The following is a 20,747-nucleotide window of genomic DNA, read 5'->3' as shown; positions in this document are numbered from 1 at the left end:
TGCATGGTGCTATGGGGCGATTATATGCGGCATGGCCGCACTGTGGCAGGTGAAACCACACTGCAGTGATGCTTCCAGATACACACTAGCACCTTCCCAACCCTTTTCTCACTTCCCCACCCTCTTTATCACCTCAGCTCATCATTCTGTGGAGAATGATGAATCTAGCCCTTTTTTTAAACTTCAGATTCAGGTTATTTTCAATTATATTGTGTAATTTTTCTAAAGCTTTCCTATCAATTCTAACCTAAATATGTGTTATTTTCATAGGACCATCTACTACAGCTGGATCAACAACAACAGGTAATTCCTTCTCATCTCTCTGTAATCGTTTTAACTTGTTCTGCTTCCTTGTAGTTCAGATGCTTACGCTTCTCTATTTTAAGTTATGTATATGCATTCCAATTAAATATTTCAAATGCAAATTTCCTTTTTTTCAATAAACTACTGCATTGGAATCATTGACCAAGATGCCATGGCCAATTATTGCCTGCCTTAGGACATTATCACAGGTGATAATGCTGTAACACATGCAATAATTTGATTTTCACGGCATTAAAATTTAAATTAGGGAAAGGGGCTGGAGTTTAGAGGAGTTCGGGGGGTTAGGGAAATTGGATGGTAACAGTGCTGCTGGCGATAATGTCTTGGACATCATTGTAGCGTGGGAAATAACAACGCCTTTTTGCATGGTGCTTATTGCATGCCTTAGAACATCATCACAGGTGATAATGCTCTAACACATGCAATAATTTGATTTTCACGGCATTAAAATTTAAAATAGGGAAAGGGGCTGGAGTTAAGAGGAGTTCGGGGGGGTTAGGGAAACTGAGTGGTAACAGTGCTGCTGGTGATAATGTCTTGGACATCATTGCAGGTAGTAGCGTGGGAAATATCAACGCCTTTTTGCATGGTGCTACGGGGCGATAATATGCGGCATGGCCGCACTGTGGCAGGTGAAACCACACTGCAGTGATGCTTCCAGATACAAACTAGCACCTTCCCAACCCTTTTCTCACTTCCCCACCCTCTTTATAACCTCAGCTCATCATTCTGTGGAGAATGATGAATCTAGCCCTTTTTTTAAACTTCAAATTCAGGTTATTTTCAATTATATTGTGTAATTTTTCTAAACCTTTCTTATCAATTCTGACCTAAATATGTGTTATTTTCATAGGACCAACTACTACTCCTGGATCAACAACAACAGGTAAATCCTTCTCATCTCTCTGTATTCGTTTTAACTTGTTCTGCTTCCTTGTAGTTCAGATGCTTACGCTTCTCTATTTTAAGTTATGTATATGCATTCCAATTAAATATTTCAAATGCAAATTTCCTTTTTTTCAATAAACTACTGCATTGCAATCATTGACAAAGATGCCATGGCCAATTATTGCATGCCTTAGGACATTATCACAGGTGATAATGCTGTAACACATGCAATAATTTGATTTTCAAGGCATTAAAGTTTAGATTAGGGAAAGGGGCTGGAGTTAAGAGGAGTTCGGGGGGTTTAGGGAAACTGAGTGGTAACAGTGCTGCTGGCGATAAAGTCTTGGACCTTATTGCAGGTAGTTGCGTGGGAAATAACAACGCCTTTTTGCATGGTGCTACGGGGCGATTATATGCGGCACGGTCACACTGTGGCAGGTGAAACCACACTGCCGTGATGCTTCCAGATACACACTAGCACCTTCCCAACCCTTTTCTCACTTCCCCACCCTTTTTATCACCTCAGCTCATCATTCTGTGGGGAATGATGTATCTAGCCCTTTTTTTAAACTTCAGATTCAGGTTATTTTCAATTATATTGTGTAATTTTTCTAAACCTTTCCTATCAATTCTAACCTAAATATGTGTTATTTTCATAGGACCATCTACTACAGCTGGATCAACAACAACAGGTAATTCCTTCTCATCACTCTGTAATCGTTTTAACTTGTTCTGCTTCCTTGTAGTTCAGATGCTTACGCTTCTCTATTTTAAGTTATGTATATGCATTCCAATTAAATATTTCAAATGCAAATTTCCTTTTTTTCAATAAACTACTGCATTGGAATCATTGACCAAGATGCCATGGCCAATTATTGCCTGCCTTAGAACTTTATCACAGGTGATAATGCTCTAACACATGCAATAATTTGATTTTCATGGCATTAAAGTTTAGATTAGGGAAGGTGTTGGAGTTAAGAGGAGTTCGGGGGGGTAAGGGAAATTGGGTGGTAACAGTGCTGCTGGCGATAATGTCTTGGACCTTATTGCAGGTAGTAGCGTGGGAAATAACAACGCCTTTTTGCATGGTGCTACGGGGCGATTATATGCGGCACGGCCGCACTGTGGCAGGTGAAACCACACTGCCGTGATGCTTCCAGATACACACTAGCACCTTCCCAACCTTTTTCTCACTTCCCCACCCTCTTTATCACCTCAGCTCATCATTCTGAGGGGAATGATGAATCTAGCTCTTTTTTTAAACTTCAAATTCAGGTTATTTTCAATTATATTGTGTAATTTTTCTAAACCTTTGCTATCAACTCTAACCTAAATATGTGTTATTTTCATAGGGCCATCTACTACAGCTGGATCAACAACAACAGGTAATTCCTTCTCATCACTCTGTAATCGTTTTACCTTGTTCTGCTTCCTTGTAGTTCAGATGCTTACGCTTCTCTATTTTAAGTTATGTATATGCATTCCAATTAAATATTTCCAATGCAAATTTCCTTTTTTTCAATAAACTACTGCATTGGAATCATTGACCAAGATGCCATGGCCCATTATTGCCTGCCTTAGGACATTATCACAGGTGATAATGCTCTAACACATGCAATAATTTGATTTTCACGGCATTAAAATTTAAATTAGGGAAAGGGGCTGGAGTTAAGAGGAGTTCGGGGGGTTAGAGAAATTGGATGGTAACAGTGCTGCTGGCGATAATGTCTTGGACCTTATTGCAGGTAGTAGCGTGGGAAATAACAACGCCTTTTTGCATGGTGCTATGGGGCGATTATATGCGGCATGGCCGCACTGTGGCAGATGAAACAACACTGCAGTGATGCTTCCAGATACACACTAGCACCTTCCTAACCCTTTTCTCACTTCCCCACCCTGTTTATCACCTGAGCTCATCATTCTGTGGGGAATGATGTATCTAGCCCTTTTTTTAAACTTCAGATTCAGGTTATTTTCAATTATATTGTGTAATTTTTCTAAAGCTTTCCTATCAATTCTAACCTAAATATGTGTTATTTTCATAGGACCAACTACTACAGCTGGATCAACAACCACAGGTAATTCCTTCTCATCTCTCTGTAATTGTTTTAAATAGTTCTGCTTCCTTTTAGTTCAGATGCTTATGGTTCTCTATTTTAAGTTATGTATATGCATTCCAATTAAATATTTCAAATGCAAATTTCCTTTTTTTCAATAAAGTACTGCATTGGAATCATTGACCAAGATGCCATGGCCAATTATTGCCTGCCTTAGGACTTTATCACAGGTGATAATGCTCTAACACATGCAATAATTTGATTTTCATGGCATTAAAATTTAGATTAGGGAAAGGGGTTGGAGTGAAGAGGAGTTCGGGGGGTAAGGGAAATTGGGTGGTAACAGTGCTGCTGGCGATAATGTCTTGGACATCATTGTAGCGTGGGAAATAACAACGCCTTTTTGCATGGTGCTTATTGCATGCCTTAGAACATCATCACAGGTGATAATGCTCTAACACATGCAATAATTTGATTTTCACGGCATTAACATTTAAATTAGGGAAAAGGGCTGGAGTTAAGAGGAGTTCGGGGGGGGTTTGGGAAACTGAGTGGTAACAGTGCAGCTGGTGATAATGTCTTGGACATCATTGTAGCGTGGGAAATAACAACGCCTTTTTGCATGGTGCTACTGGGCGAATATATGCGGCACGGCCGCACTGTGGCAGGTGAAACCACACTGCCGTGATGCTTCCAGATACACACTAGCACCTTCCCAACCCTTTTCTCACTTCCCCACCCTATTTATCACCTCAGCTTTTCATTCTGTGGGGAATGATGAATCTAGCCCTTTTTTTAAACTTCAAATTCAGGTTAGTTTCAATTATATTGTGTAATTTTTCTAAACCTTTCTTATCAATTCTAACCTAAATATGTGTTATTTTCATAGGACCAACTACTACAGCTGGATCAACAACAACAGGTAATTCCTTCTCATCTCTCTGTAATCGTTTTAACTTGTTCTGCTTCCTTTTAGCGGAACGACCTCCTGCAGTCGATCTCCTGCCGGCGCCATTTTCCGTACGGAAAACGATTTGCGGCAAGAAATCGCTTCCTGAACCCCGCTGGACTCCCAGAAACTTTTGGCCAGCTTGGGGGGGCCTCCTGACCCCCACAAGACTTGCCAAAAGTCCAGCGAGGGTCCGGAACGACCTCCTGCGTCGAATTGTTTTTGTCTATGGCCGCCGCCATTTTGCAGCGGCCATTTTGCAAAATGGCGCCGGCTGAAGACAACAGGATTCAATTGAGGGGGCCGTTCCGGACCGCCGCCGTTCTGGACCACCGCTGGATCCCCAGGTAATTTAAAGCATTTGGGGGGGGGGGTTCGGGAGGGTGGGGGATTTAATTTAAAGGGTTGGGGGTGTGTTTTAGGGGGTTGGCACACGATTTTAACGATTTTCACGATAGTTTACCCACCCAAACGGCAACAATACGATTCCCTCCCCCTCCCAGCCGAAATCGATCGTTAAGACGATCGAGGACACGATTCACATCTCTACTTACCAGCAGTTTCAATATCAATGGGTAGCCATTTATGTAATTAACTCATCAGTTATCCGTTTAAATGCCTTTGGAATATTGAACCCATTATAGCTGTAGAATAATGGAATGTGCTTCCTCTGTGTTCAAATGTCATTATGAATTTGTAATAAACATTCCACTGAATGAGAACGGTTTAGTATAGGGAGAAGCACCAATCCAAATTCTAAAATATCATTCAAATAATGTTTACAGTGAATACTTAGTTTTTGGATGTTACCATATACGTAATATTTCTTTGGATACTATATTTTCATACCTGCCATATACAATTCTTTCCTCTTCTTACCTAATAATTTTCTGATTTTCATAGGAATAACTTCCCCATCAGCAAATGAAAACGGTATTATATATTTATATCTCAGCAAATGTTTAAGTTGCTTCTGCTTCTTCTTATTTTACATGCTAAATTCTAGATTTGTTACCTTTGATATATATACATTATAATTAAATATTAAAAAGTGCATTATAAAACCCCAGCACATGCATCAATTAGTAGACTTGGAGGACCTAACTCTTTATTGGGAGAAAAGGGATAACTGGGTAAAACTGGGAAAGATCGCGAATCCCACTATAAAATCCCCCGATTGAAAGGGTAGAAGTTGGATTTGCCCATCCACATAAATTCAGTGCGCATGTGTGCATGGCGAGACTATTTTATGAGATGAATGCATATACTCTCACTATTGATAAAATAGACATATCCCTGGGCACAAGCATACAAATATGTGCAATGATGTGCCTCTGCACCTGTTTAAAGTAATGATTATTTTTATTTTTTTAAGATTTCATTTGATTTTCTTTTTGCATTTTCATTTGGATTTGTTTTATCTTCTTTTGGTTTAGTTTTCTTTAATTGAAATGAAATATCAAAAACAATATAAACATTTGAAATTTAAACGATTAAAAACCACAAAACATGAAGTTCCAAAATAATGCATCCCATGTCCTGGGCCTCCTAAAATCTACCCATGTGATTTACCCTGCACCATCATACCCCAAATGTGTCTTCATTTTAATATTAATCATTTCCAATCTGGTATGAACCCCTGTTACTACTAAAATGCTGCAGCCACTATTGCAAGTAATGAAAGTACTGTGAAAGTAGATCTAATGGAATTATTATTGAAGGCAGCAATGGTGGAGAAAGAACAATTAGTCTTCAATCCTTTCTCATGAATTTTTAAATGGAAATGAATACTAGGGGTGTGCATTCGTTTTGAACTTATATGTAAAACGCAACTTTTTTTTTTTTAACTTAAAAAAGTGATGAGGCGAAAACGATCGGATTTCCAACTTATTCAACATAGCTTTGTTGAATACGTTGGAAATCGCGATTGTTGATCCTAAATAAAAATTTAAACCCCTCACCCTCCTTAATCCCCCCCCCCAAGACTTACCAAAACTCCCTGGGGGTCCAGCGGGGAGTCAGGACGCCATTTCTGTACTCCTTTGCGAGGAGCACGTGACGTCCGCGTCACTCCGACGTGACACCGACGTCACGTGATTCCCCGCGCGTTCGCTCCGGGACCCTCGTTGGACCCAAAAGGAACTTTTGGCCAGCTTGGGGGGGAGGCCCCCCCAAGCTGGCCAAAAGGAGTACAGAAATGGCGTCCTGACTCCCCGCTGGACCACCAGGGAGTTTTAGTAAGTCTTGGGGGGGGGATTAAGGAGGGTGAGGGGTTTAAATTTTTATTTAGGGAACTGGAGCACCTATGGACATAGACTCAACTTATGGAATTCTCCATATGTCCATATTGACCGAAATTGACCCCCCCCTTTCGACTTATGGACTTATGAACATAAACTTTTGGTCTGCACATCCCTAATGAATACACCATAGAGGAAAATGTATTAAATAAATGCTGGGGAGAAAGAAAATAGGTGCATGATAATTCATCTGTGGTGATGATGTCACAGCTCATAGCTAAGTAGCTTGGGTTCTATTTTCAGTTACTCTGTTGTTGGCTCTTTAGCCGTTTAAATATATCCAGCTAACTACAGGTTATATTTTGCGGCTACCTTTAAGACAGGCCTATGAAACGACCATAGTTAGCTGAATAGGATAAGCAGCTAACGCCGAATGTTGGAGATAGACGTGTATCGTATGCAGATACTTTGCTTTCCCCATAAATGCCTCCATCCCTTCCCCAGAATGCCCCATATTAATGAGAGTGGCTTACCAGCAGTTTCAATATCAATGGGTTGCCATTTATGTAATTAACTCATCAGTTATCCGTTTAAATGCCTTTGGAATATTGAACCCATTCTGTGGGGAATGATGAATCTAGCCCTTTTTTTAAACTTCAAATTCAGGTTATTTTCAATTATATTGTGTAATTTTTCTAAACCTTTCTTATCAATTCTAACCTAAATATGTGTTATTTTCATAGGACCAACTACTACAGCTGGATCAACAACAACAGGTAATTCCTTCTCATCTCTCCGTAATCGTTTTAACTTGTTCTGCTTCCTTGTAGTTCAGATGCCTACGCTTCTCTATTTTAAGTTATGTATATGCATTCCAATTAAATATTTCAAATGCAAATTTCCCTTTTTTTCAATAAACTACTGCATTGGAATCATTGACCAAATGCCATGGCCAATTATTGCCTGCCTTAGGACATTATCACAGGTGATAATGCTCTAACACATGCAATAATTTGATTTTCAAGGCATTAAAATTTAAATTAGGGAAAGGGGCTGGAGTTAAGAGGAGCTCGGGGGGGTTAGGGAAAATGGATGGTAACAGTGCTGCTGGCGATAAAGTCTTGGACCTTATTGCAGGTAGTAGCGTGGGAAATAACAACGCCTTTTTGCATGGTTCTACGGGGCGATGATATGCGGCACGGCCGCTCTGTGGCAGGTGAAACCACACTGCCGTGATGCTTCCAAATACACACTAGCACCTTCCCAACCCTTTTCTCACTTCCCCACCCTCTTTATCACCTCAGCTCATAATTCTGTGGAGAATGATGAATCTAGCCCTTTTTTTAAACTTCAAATTCAGGTTATTTTCAATTATATTGTGTAATTTTTCTAAACCTTTCTTATCCCAGGACAAGCAGGATGCTAGTCCTCACATATGGGTGACATTGGTAATGGAGCCCTATGTACGGAAAACTTCTGTAAAAGTTTCTATGAAACTTTTGACTGGCACCAGAGTGCCTACTGAGCATGCCCAGCATGTCATGATATTCCCTGCCACAGGGGTCTCCCTTTAGTCTTCTTTTTTCCGCGAAGCAGTTAGCCTCGCGGGTATTAGGAGTCCTGTGGGATTCTCTACAATATTTTCCTCACGGAAAGCTTAGAAAAACTTAACCGCAAAGGGTCTCCCTTCAGTAGTCATCGTGGTAAGTTTTTTCTTATTGATCGCGGTTCCGTTCCATTTTTTCTCTCAATTTTTGAGCCTGAGTCACAGGCCGTCGACGGCTGTCCGGCCACAAAATGGCTACGGGCTTCAAAAAATGCCCAAAATGCGCCAGAAATATGTCCATCACAGACCCTCACCAGGACTGTGTCCTCTGCCTTGGTGAAGGGCATGATGTAAAAAATTGTCCCTTATGCGCTACGATGACCTCGAAAGGTCGACGTCTCCGGCTCGACAAAATGGAACAGTTGGTTAAAACACAAATGGTTACTGTTCCATCTACTTCCACACAATCGTCTCCGGCTGGGTCGATCAGGAAAGTCGTCCTGAAAAAGCGTCATTCAGGTGAGTCGGGAGACGCTCCATTCTCCTCCCCCTCACCATCGTCCAGAGCTTCAACGTCGGGCAGCGAAAAAGCCCGCGAAAAGGATAAGCATCGCCATCGGCATCGCAGGCCGCATACGGCATCCACCGCCCCGATACCCGGCGAGCCATCGACTGAGGACGGGACACCGGTTAAGAAAGCCCGGCTCCAAAGTAAGGCTTCCGAGCCATCGACGGGCCGATCCTCGCCGATTTCGGCGGAAGGAATCGTACCTCCTCAGGGACCTGAGGATGTACTGCTGTCGCCACCACCGCCTCCCCCCATGGGTGCTCTGTTCACATCATCCATGCGGGCGGAACTTGACGTTTATATACGCCAAGCGGTCAAGGATGACTTCATCGAGGCGATGCCACGGCCTCCTACTCCGGTTTTGCCATCGACACCAATCATCGTGCGATCTCCGATTCCATCGCCAATCCCCTCGAGGCCGATGCCGAGAAAATCACCGCTCACCTCGATGACGCCGGTTCCATCACCGATTCCGCCCATACCGCAACCACCGGTCCCAACGATGCCGATGCCTCAGCTGCCATCGATTCCAAGGCGGCCACCGACTACGATGACACCGTCGGTGCCTACTCAGGAGTCCATTTTTCAACCTTTAATGGACAAGCTGGACTCCCTTATCCAATTCTTCTCCTCTTCACCACAGCCTCTAGATGCTAAGGGACATCAGGAACCATTACCAGGTCCCTCGGGTGTCATGCCACCCCTCAGACCTCAAACTCCACTATCTGAATTCCCAGTTAAGCCTACTAGGCCAACAGGGCATCCTCTGGACACTAGTGACCAAGAATTCTCCTCTGAAGAAGATATCCTCTCTGAGCCTTCCCCACCAGAGGATAGAAGAAAGTCACCACCAGAGGATCTTTCTTTTTCAAACTTTATAAAAGAAATGTCTGAAACAATCCCTTTCTCCCTCCTCTCAGAGGTAGACAGCAGGCAAAAAACCTTGGAGGTACTTCAATTTGTGGATCCTCCAAAGGAAATTCTTGCTATTCCTGTTCACGAGGTTTTACAGGAATTGATGTATAGGATATGGGAACACCCTGGGTCTGTAGCAGCAGTAAATAAGCGTGCGGATGCCACTTATCTAGTTCAGCCCATCCCAGGGTTCCAAAAAACTCAATTGCCGCATCATTCAGTAGTGGTTGAGTCGGCCCAAAAGAAGGCCAAGAGATTAAAGCAACATGCCTCCATACCTCCTGGAAAGGATAATAGGTTCTTGGACAATCTTGGCCGGAAAATCTTCCAAGCTGCCATGCTGGTATCCAGAATAAATTCTTACCAGCTTTTTATGAATCAATACCAGCGTGACCTGTGGAAGCAGGTTGAATCACTATCAAACCAATTGCCTGACCACCTTCAGGAAGGATTCCAAGCCCTCGTGCATAAAGGCCTAGAGGCAGGTAAACACGAGGTTCGGGCCACATACGATTCCTTCGAGACAGCCTCCAGATTGTCTGCATCAGGAATAACAGCTAGGAGATGAGCCTGGTTAAAATCGTCGGAGCTGAGACCAGAGGTGCAGGAACGCTTGGCAGATCTGCCTTGCCTAGGGGAAAACCTCTTTGGCGATAAAGTCAAAGAGGCGGTAGCAACCATCAAGGACCATACAGAAACCCTTAAACAGCTGTCTCAGCTGCCACAAGAGTTACATCAACCTTCAAGGAGGCCTCCAAGAAGGGAATCAAGGAAACCATATTGCCGCCCTAGGCGGTATTATCCTCCAGCAGCCAGGCCCAGACAACAAAGACCTGCTCAACGGGCTCAGCCTCGCCAAAGACCTGCTAGGCCTCAACTGCCTCCGCCTGCGGCGTCCACTTCTGGATTTTGAAGTACAACCAGAGGGCATGAGTCATTCCCAAAATCCTTATCCACAAGTACCTGTCGGGGGCCGAATTGCTCACCACCTTCAAACTTGGACCTCCATTACAACAGACCAATGGGTACTCTCAATTATATCTCAAGGGTACCGCTTGGACTTCCTCACTGTACCAAGAGACAATTCTCCTATTCCGTCTTGGACAGTGTCTCATCATTACACAATCCTGCAAGCAGAATTATCCACCCTCCTGACTGCCAGGGCCATCGAAAGAGTTCCCAGGCCTCAGTGGGGCAGAGGATTCTACTCCCGATATTTCCTCATTCCAAAGAAAACCGGGGGCCTACGTCCTATCCTGGACCTCAGAAATCTCAACAAATTTCTAAAGAAGGAAAAATTCAGGATGGTGTCCTTAGGCACCATGCTACCTCTTCTTCAAAAAGGAGATTGGCTCTGCTCTCTGGATCTTCAAGACGCTTACGCTCACATTCCCATTTTCCCTCCTCATCGACAGTACCTGCGATTTCTGATACAAGGTCAACATTTCCAATACAGAGTGCTGCCATTCGGCCTTGCATCAGCACCTCGAGTATTCACAAAATGTCTAGCAGTAGCGGTGGCACATCTTCACAAGCAAAAAGTGCAAGTGTTCCCCTACTTGGACGATTGGCTCATCAAGAGTCATACACAAAGCGGAGCTTTCACATCTCTCCATCTCACAATAAGAGTGCTTCACTCCTTGGGGTTTCTCATCAATTACAACAAATCCCATCTCACACCATCTCACCAGTTGCAGTTCATAGGTGCAGATCTCAACACCATCACAGCAAAGGCCTTTCTTCCAAAAGACCGGGCTCAAACGCTCGTTCTCCTGGCGCACTCTATTCGCAATCAATATACAGTCACGGCTCATCAGTGCCTCACCCTACTCGGGCACATGGCTTCAACAGTTCACGTCACTCCCATGGCCAGACTGACCATGCGACTAATGCAATGGACACTCAAATCTCAATGGATTCAAGCCATTCAGCCACTGTCCACTCACATTCAGATAACACCAGATCTGAAGTTTTCCCTTCTCTGGTGGACATCACCGATCAACTTGCTCAAGGGCCTACCTTTCCAGCAACCAGTTCCACAAGTGACTTTAACTACAGATGCGTCCACCTTGGGATGGGGAGCGCACATTGCTCATCTGAAAACACAGGGCAAGTGGACAAAGCAAGAAGCCTCCTTTCAGATAAACTTCCTGGAGCTTCGAGCTATACGCTATGCTCTATATGCATTCAAGGACTGCCTTTCACACAAGACTGTTCTGATCCAAACGGACAACACAGTAGCCATGTGGTACATCAACAAACAGGGAGGTACAGGCTCGTACCTCCTTTGTCCGGAAGCAGCTCAAATATGAGACTGGGCCCTAGCACACTCAATTCTACTACGGGCCACCTACCTAGCAGGCATCCACAACACAGTAGCTGATCGCCTCAGTCGTCACTTCCAACCACACGAGTGGTCTCTAGACCCGACCCTGGCAGCCAAGATATTCCAACGCTGGGGTCAACCGTCAATAGATCTCTTTGCGTCCCATCTGAACTACAAAGTGAACAATTACTGCTCTCTCCTCTTGCAGCAGAACAGCTTACCAAAGGACGCGTTTGCTCGCCATTGGAACTCAGGCCTGTTATACGCGTATCCACCAATACCGCTCATAACCAAAACTCTGGTGAAACTTCAACAGGACAAGGGGACCATGATACTCATAGCCCCATATTGGCCTCGACAAGTATGGTTCCCCACTCTGCTAGATCTCTCAGTCAGGGATCCAATTCGCCTGGGAGTAGCTCCCAATCTCATAACTCAGGAACAGGGACAGTTGCGCCATCCCAACCTTCAATCCCTATCCCTGACAGCATGGATGTTGAAAGCTTGATCTTACAACCATTCAACCTTTCAACCACTATATCTCAGGTACTAATAGCTGCACGTAAACCTTCCACTAGAAAAAATTATTCCTACAAATGGAAATGGTTTACTTTATGGTGCACTCAGAAAGATTTAGATCCTTTCACTTGCCCCACTACCTCGCTACTAGATTACCTTTCCCATCTCTCAGACTCTGGACTTAAGACGTCATCTGTAAGGGTACACTTAAGTGCAATCTCAGCTTATCATAACAAGCTAGGAGATGCACCTCTCTCCACACAGCCTCTCGTCAGTAAATTCATGAGAGGCCTAACTCACATTAAACCTCCAGTTCATTCCCCAAGCATTCAATGGGACCTGAACGTAGTTTTAACCAGGCTTATGCGTTCTCCCTTTGAACCCATAAATACCTGTGACCTTAAATTCCTTACTTGGAAAACGGTATTTCTCATAGCCATTACATCAGCTAGAAGGGTCAGCGAACTACAAGCACTAGTAACTTACGAACCCTTCACGAAGTTCCTTCATGACAGAGTAGTCCTCCGTACACATCCAAAATTTCTTCCTAAGGTTGTCACGGAATTTCATTTAAACCAAACAATAGTTTTACCTACATTCTTTCCTAGGCCTCACTCTCACCAGGGAGAGAGAGCCTTACACACTTTGGACTGTAAACATGCGTTATCCTTCTATTTAAACCGCACTACAGCCCAAAGAAAATCAAATCAGCTGTTTGTATCCTATGATCCAAACAAACCAGGTAAAGCAGTGGGTAAGCATACTCTGTCAAACTGGCTAGCAGAGTGCATACAATTTTGTTATGAAAAAGCAGGCCTTACTCTTCAAGGGCGAGTAAAAGCACACTCAGTAAGAGCGATGTCAACTTCAGTAGCACACCTTCGCTCTATACCTATTCTGGACATTTGCAAAGCAGCAACATGGAGTTCTCTTCATACCTTTGCAGCTCACTACTGTTTAGACAAAGAGGGAAGACAAGAGTCAGCCTATGGACAATCTGTCTTAAAGAACTTGTTTCCAGTTTAACCCCAACTCTTTCCACATCCAGCCTGCTGTGATCTTCGACTGATTCATTTCAACAACATTACATCACTGTTGCTTCAGCACAAAATGACTCAGCCTCTAGCTTGCTAATCACCCATATGTGAGGATTAGCATCCTGCTTGTCCTGGGATAAAGCAAAATTGCTTACCTTGTAATAGGTGTTATCCCAGGACAGCAGGATGTAGTCCTCACGAAACCCACCCGCCACCCCGCGGAGTTGGGTCCGATACGTTTTATTATTTTATTTTTGGCTAACGCTATTTGCTACAATCAAAGACTAAAGGGAGACCCCTGTGGCAGGGAATATAATGACATGCTGGGCATGCTCAGTAGGCACTCTGGTGCCAGTCAAAAGTTTCATAGAAACTTTTACAGAAGTTTTCCGTACATAGGGCTCCATTACTGATGTCACCCATATGTGAGGACTACATCCAGCTGTCCTGGGATAACACCTATTACAAGGTAAGCAATTTTGCTTTATCAATTCTAACCTAAATATGTGTTATTTTCATAGGACCAACTACTACACCTGGATCAACAACAACAGGTAATTCCTTCTCATCTCTCTGTAATCGTTTTAACTGGTTCTGCTTCCTTGTAGTTCAGATGCTTACGCTTCTCTATTTTAAGTTATGTATATGCATTCCAATTAAATATTTCAAATGCAAATTTCCTTTTTTTCAATAAACTACTGCATTGCAATCATTGACAAAGATGCCATGGCCAATTATTGCATGCCTTAGGACATTATCACAGGTGATAATGCTCTAACACATGCAATAATTTGATTTTCACGGCATTAAAATTTAAATTAGGGAAAGGGGCTGGAGTTAAGAGGAGTTTGGGGGGGTTAGGGAAACTGAGTGGTAACTGTGCTGCTGGCGATAATGTCTTGGACATCATTGCAGGTAGTAGCGTGGGAAATAACAACGCCTTTTTGCATGGTGCTACGGGGCGATAATATGCGGCATGGCCGCACTGTGGCAGGTGAAACCACACTGCAGTGATGCTTCCAGCTACACACTAGCACCTTCCCAACCCTTTTCTCACTTCACCACCCTGTTTATCACCTCAGCTCATCATTCTGTGGGGAAAGACGTATCTAGTCCTTTTTTTAAACTTCAGATTCAGGTTATTTTCAATTATATTGTGTAATTTTTCTAAACCTTTCCTATCAATTCTAACCTAAATATGTGTTATTTTCATAGGACCATCTACTGCAGCTGGATCAACAACAACAGGTAATTCCTTCTCATCACTCTGTAATCATTTTAACTTGTTCTGCTTCCTTGTAGTTCAGATGCTTACGCTTCTCTATTTTAAGTTATGTATATGCATTCCAATTAAATATTTCAAATGCAAATTTCCTTTTTTTCAATAAACTACTGCATTGGAATCATTGACCAAGATGCCATGGCCAATTATTGCCTGCCTTAGGACTTTATCACAGGTGATAATGCTCTAACACATGCAATAATTTGATTTTCATGGCATTAAAGTTTAGATTAGGGATAGGGGTTGGAGTTAAGAGGAGTTCGGGGGGGTAAGGGAAATTGGGTGGTAACAGTGCTGCTGGCGATAATGTCTTGGACATTATTGCAGGTAGTAGCGTGGGAAATAACAACGCCTTTTTGCATGGTGCTACGGGGCGATTATATGCGGCACGGCCGCACTGTGGCAGGTGAAACCACACTGCCGTGATGCTTCCAGATACACACTAGCACCTTCCCAACCCTTTTCTCACTTCCCCACCCTCTTTATCACCTCAGCTCATCATTCTGTGGGGAATGATGAATCTAGCCCTTTTTTTAAACTTCAAATTCAGGTTATTTTCAATTATATTGTGTAATTTTTCTAAACCTTTCTTATCAATTCTAACCTAAATATGTGTTATTTTCATAGGACCAACTACTACACCTGGATCAACAACAACAGGTAAATCCATCTCATCTCTCTGTAATCGTTTTAACTTGTTCTGCTTCCTTGTAGTTCAGATGCTTACGCTTCTCTATTTTAAGTTATGTATATGCATTCCAATTAAATATTTCAAATGCAAATTTCCTTTTTTTCAATAAACTACTGCATTGGAATCATTGACCAAGATGCCATGGCCAATTATTGCATGCCTTAGGACATTATCACAGGTGATAATGCTCTAACACATGCAATAATTTGATTTTCACAGCATTAAAATTTAAATTAGGGAAAGGGGCTGGAGTTAAGAGGAGTTCGGGGGGGTTAGGGAAACTGAGTGGTAACAGTGCTGCTGGCGATAATGTCTTGGACATCATTGCAGGTAGTAGCGTGGGAAATAACAACGCCTTTTTGCATGGTGCTACGGGGCGATTATATGCGGCACGGCCGCACTGTGGCAGGTGAAACCACACTGCCGTGATGCTTCCAGATACACACTAGCACCTTCCCAACCCTTTTCTCACTTCCCCACCCTCTTTATCACCTCAGCTCATCATTCTGTGGGGAATGATGTATCTAGCCCTTTTTTTAAACTTCAGATTCAGGTTATTTTCAATTATATTGTGTAATTTTTCTAAACTTTTCCTATCAATTCTAACCTAAATATGTGTATTTTCATAGGACCATCTACTACAGCTGGATCAACAACAATAGGTAATTCCTTCTCATCTCTCTGTAATCGTTTTAACTTGTTCTGCTTCCTTGTAGTTCAGATGCTTATGCTTCTCTATTTTAAGTTATGTATATGCATTCCAATTAAATATTTCAAATGCAAATTTCCTTTTTTTCAATAAACTACTGCATTGGAATCATTGACCAAGATGCCATGGCCAATTATTGCCTGCCTTAGGACTTTATCACAGGTGATAATGCTCTAACACATGCAATAATTTGATTTTCATGGCATTAAAGTTTAGATTAGGGAAAGGGGTTGGAGTTAAGAGGAGTTCGGGGGGGTAAGGGAAATTGGGTGGTAACAGTGCTGCTGGCGATAATGTCTTGGACATCATTGCAGGTAGTAGCGTGGGAAATAACAACGCCTTTTTGCATGGTGCTACGGGGCGATTATATGCGGCACGGCCGCACTGTGGCAGGTGAAACCACACTGCCGTGATGCTTCCAGATACACACTAGCACCTTCCCAACCCTTTTCTCACTTCCCCACCCTCTTTATCACCTCAGCTCATCATTCTGAGGGGAATGATGAATCTAGCTCTTTTTTTAAACTTCAAATTCAGGTTATTTTCAATTATATTGTGTAATTTTTCTAAACCTTTGCTATCAACTCTAACCTAAATATGTGTTATTTTCATAGGGCCATCTACTACAGCTGGATCAACAACAACAGGTAATTCCTTCTCATCACTCTGTAATCATTTTAACTTGTTCTACTTCCTTGTAGTTCAGATGCTTACGCATCTCTATTTTAAGTTATGTATATGCATTCCAATTAAATATTTCAAATGCAAATTTCCTTTTTTTCAATAAACTACTGCATTGCAATCATTGACAAAGATGCCATGGCCAATTATTGCATGCCTTAGGACATTATCACAGGTGATAATGCTGTAACACATGCAATAATTTGATTTTCAAGGCATTAAAATTTAAATTAGGGAAAGGGGCTGGAGTTAAGAGGAGTTCGGGGGGGTTAGAGAAATTGGATGGTAACAGTACTGCTGGCGATAATGTCTTGGACATTATTGCAGGTAGTAGCGTGGGAAATAACAACGCCTTTTTGCATTGTGCTACGAGGCGATTATATGCGGCACGCGCGCTCTGTGGCAGGTGAAACCACACTGCAGTGATGCTTCCAGATACACACTAGCACCTTCCCAACCCTGTTCTCACTTCCCCACCCTGTTTATCACCTCAGCTCATCATTCTGTGTGGAATGATGTATCTAGCCCTTTTTTTAAACTTCAGATTCATGTTATTTTCAATTATATTGTGTAATTTTTCTAATCCTTTCCTATCAATTCTAACCTAAATATGTGTTATTTTCATAGGACCATCTACTACAGCTGGATCAACAACAACAGGTAATTCCTTCTCATCTCTCTGTAATCGTTTTAACTTGTTCTGCTTCCTTGTAGTTCAGATGCTTACGCTTCTCTATTTTAAGTTATGTATATGCATTCCAATTAAATATTTCAAATGCAAATTTCCTTTTTTTCAATAAACTACTGCATTAGAATCATTGACCAAGATGCCATGGCCAATTATTGCCTGCCTTAGGACATTATCACAGGTGATAATGCTGTAACACATGCAATAATTTGATTTTCACGGCATTAAAATTTAAATTAGGGAAAGGGGCTGGAGTGAAGAGGAGTTCGGGGGGGTTAGGGAAATTGGATGGTAACAGTGCTGCTGGCGATAATGTCTTGGACATCATTGTAGCGTGGGAAATAACAACACCTTTTTGCATGGTGCTTATTGCATGCCTTAGAACATCATCACAGGTGATAATGCTCTAACAAATGCAATAATTTGATTTTCACGGCATTAACATTTAAATTAGGGAAAGGGGCTGGAGTTAAGAGGAGTTCGGGGGGGTTAGGGAAACTGAGTGGTAACAGTGCTGCTGGTGATAATGTCTTGGACATCATTGTAGCGTGGGAAATAACAACGTCTTTTTGCATGGTGCTACGGGGCGATAATATGCGGCACGGCCGCACTGTGGCAGGTGAAACCACACTGCAATGATGCTTCCAGATACACACTAGCACCTTCCCAACCCTTTTCTCACTTCCCTACCCTCTTTATCACCTCAGCTCATCATTCTGTGGGGAATGATGAATCTAGCCCTTTTTTTAAACTTCAAATTCAGGATTATTTCAATTATATTGTGTAATTTTTCTAAACCTTTCTTATCATTTCTAACCTAAATATGTGTTATTTTCATAGGACCAACTACTACACCTGGATCAACAACAACAGGTAATTCCTTCTCATCTCTCCATAATCATTTTAACTTGGTCTGCTTCCTTGTAGTTCAGATGCCTTTGCTTCTCTATTTTAAGTTATGTATATGCATTCCAATTAAATATTTCAAATGCAAATTTCCTTTTTTTCAATAAACTACTGCATTGGAATCATTGACCAAGATGTCATGGCCAATTATTTAATGCCTTCGGACATTATCACAGGTGATAATGCTCTAACACATGCAATAATTTGATTTTCAAGGCATTAAAATTTAAATTAGGGAAAGGGGCTGGAGTTAAGAGGAGTTCCGGGGGGTTAGGGAAACTGAGTGGTAACAGTGCTGCAGGCGATAATGTCTTGGACCTTATTGCAGGTAGTTGCGTGGGAAATAACAACGCCTTTTTGCATGGTACTACTGGGCGATTATATGCGGCACGGCCGCACTGTGGCAGGTGAAACCACACTGCTGTGATGCTTCCAGATACACACTAGCACCTTCCCAACCCTTTTCTCACTTCCCCACCCTATTTATCACCTCAGCTTTTCATTCTGTGGGGAATGATGAATCTAGCCCTTTTTTTAAACTTCAAATTCAGGTTAGTTTCAATTATATTGTGTAATTTTTCTAAACCTTTCTTATCAATTCTAACCTAAATATGTGTTATTTTCATAGGACCAACTACTACAGCTGGATCAACAACAACAGGTAATTCCTTCTCATCTCTCTGTAATCATTTTAACTTGTTCTGCTTCCTTTTAGCTGAACGACCTCCTGCAGTCGATCTCCTGCCGGCGCCATTTTCCGTACGGAAAACGATTCGCGGCAAGAAATCGCTTCCTGAACCCCGCTGGACTCCCAGAAACTTTTGGCCAGCTTGGGGGGGCCTCCTGACCCCCACAAGACTTGCCAAAAGTCCAGCGGGGGTCCGGAACGACCTCCTGCGTCGAATCGTTTTTGTCTATGGCCGCCGCCATTTTGCAGCGGCCATTTTGCAAAATGGCGCCGGCTGAAGACAACAGGATTCAATTGAGGGGGCCGTTCCGGACCGCCGCCGTTCTGGACCACCGCTGGATCCCCAGGTAATTTAAAGCATTTGGGGGGGGGGTTCGGGAGGGTGGGGGATTTAATTTAAAGGGTCGGGGGTGTGTTTTAGGGGGTTGGCACACGATTTTAACGATTTTCACGATAGTTTACCCACCCAAACGGCAACAATACGATTCCCTCCCCCTCCCAGCCGAAATCGATCGTTAAGACGATCGAGGACACGATTCACATCTCTACTTACCAGCAGTTTCAATATCAATGGGTAGCCATTTATGTAATTAACTCATCAGTTATCCGTTTAAATGCCTTTGGAATATTGAACCCATTATAGCTGTAGAATAATGGAATGTGCTTCCTCTGTGTTCAAATGTCATTATGAATTTGTAATAAACATTCCACTGAATGAGAACGGTTTAGTATAGGGAGAAGCACCAATCCAAATTCTAAAATATCATTCAAATAATGTTTACAGTGAATACTTAGTTTTTGGATGTTACCATATACGTAATATTTCTTTGGATACTATATTTTCATACCTGCCATATACAATTCTTTCCTCTTCTTACCTAATAATTTTCTGATTTTCATAGGAATAACTTCCCCATCAGCAAATGAAAACGGTATTATATATTTATATCTCAGCAAATGTTTAAGTTGCTTCTGCTTCTTCTTATTTTACATGCTAAATTCTAGATTTGTTACCTTTGATATATATACATTATAATTAAATATTAAAAAGTGCATTATAAAACACCAGCACATGCATCAATTAGTAGACTTGGAGGACCTAACTCTTTATTGGGAGAAAAGGGATAACTGGGTAAAACTGGGAAAGATCGCGAATCCCACTATAAAATCCCCCGATTGAAAGGGTAGAAGTTGGATTTGCCCGTCCACATAAATTCAGTGCACATGTGTGCATGGCGAGACTATTTTATGAGATGAATGCATATACTCTCACTATTGATAAAATAGACATATCCCTGGGCACAAGCAGACAAATATGTGCAATGATGTGCCTCTGCACCTGTTTAAAGTAATGATTATTTTTATTTTTTTAAGATTTCATTTGATTTTCTTTTTGCATTTTCATTTGGATTTGTTTTATCTTCTTTTGGTTTAGTTTTCTTTAATTGAAATGAAATATCAAAAACAATATAAACATTTGAAATTTAAACGATTAAAAACCACAAGTAGAGTCACGTGACGCTGTGCAGGGGAGCGGATGTAGCTTGCCCTTGCTGGCATCCCTTCTAACCATCCAACCCCATCTGTGACTGCCAAAACTTTCTTTTTGGGTGATATTTGTGCCAGGAATTTGTGGTAGCATTCAAGGAGCAGCTGTCAGAGTGTGATGTCAACCAGAACAACCAGAAAGGAAAAGGAGAGAGACAGAGAGAAATTGAGGCCTACCGATCCAC

At 42.2% G+C, this 20,747-nt stretch overlaps 1 long non-coding RNA gene across 2 annotated transcripts; it reads left to right on the top strand.

The window, feature by feature from the left end:
* The first annotated feature begins 281 nt into the window (after positions 1-281).
* On the top strand, positions 282-19,963 carry LOC115081635. 2 transcript variants are annotated; one of them, XR_003853845.1, is made up of 4 exons: positions 282-303; positions 5,122-5,151; positions 7,202-7,234; positions 19,917-19,963. It is a non-coding gene; the product is annotated as an uncharacterized LOC115081635 (long non-coding RNA). The 2 variants fall into 2 exon arrangements; XR_003853846.1 differs by lacking the exon at positions 282-303 and adding an exon at positions 1,881-1,904.
* The last annotated feature ends 784 nt before the right edge of the window (positions 19,964-20,747 follow it).

The sequence above is a fragment of the Rhinatrema bivittatum genome, unplaced genomic scaffold, assembly GCF_901001135.1.
Source record: "Rhinatrema bivittatum unplaced genomic scaffold, aRhiBiv1.1, whole genome shotgun sequence".
Taxonomy (NCBI): domain Eukaryota; kingdom Metazoa; phylum Chordata; class Amphibia; order Gymnophiona; family Rhinatrematidae; genus Rhinatrema; species Rhinatrema bivittatum.
Note: the sequence above shows the minus strand (reverse complement) of the source record. Positions and strands in the feature narration are given on the sequence as shown.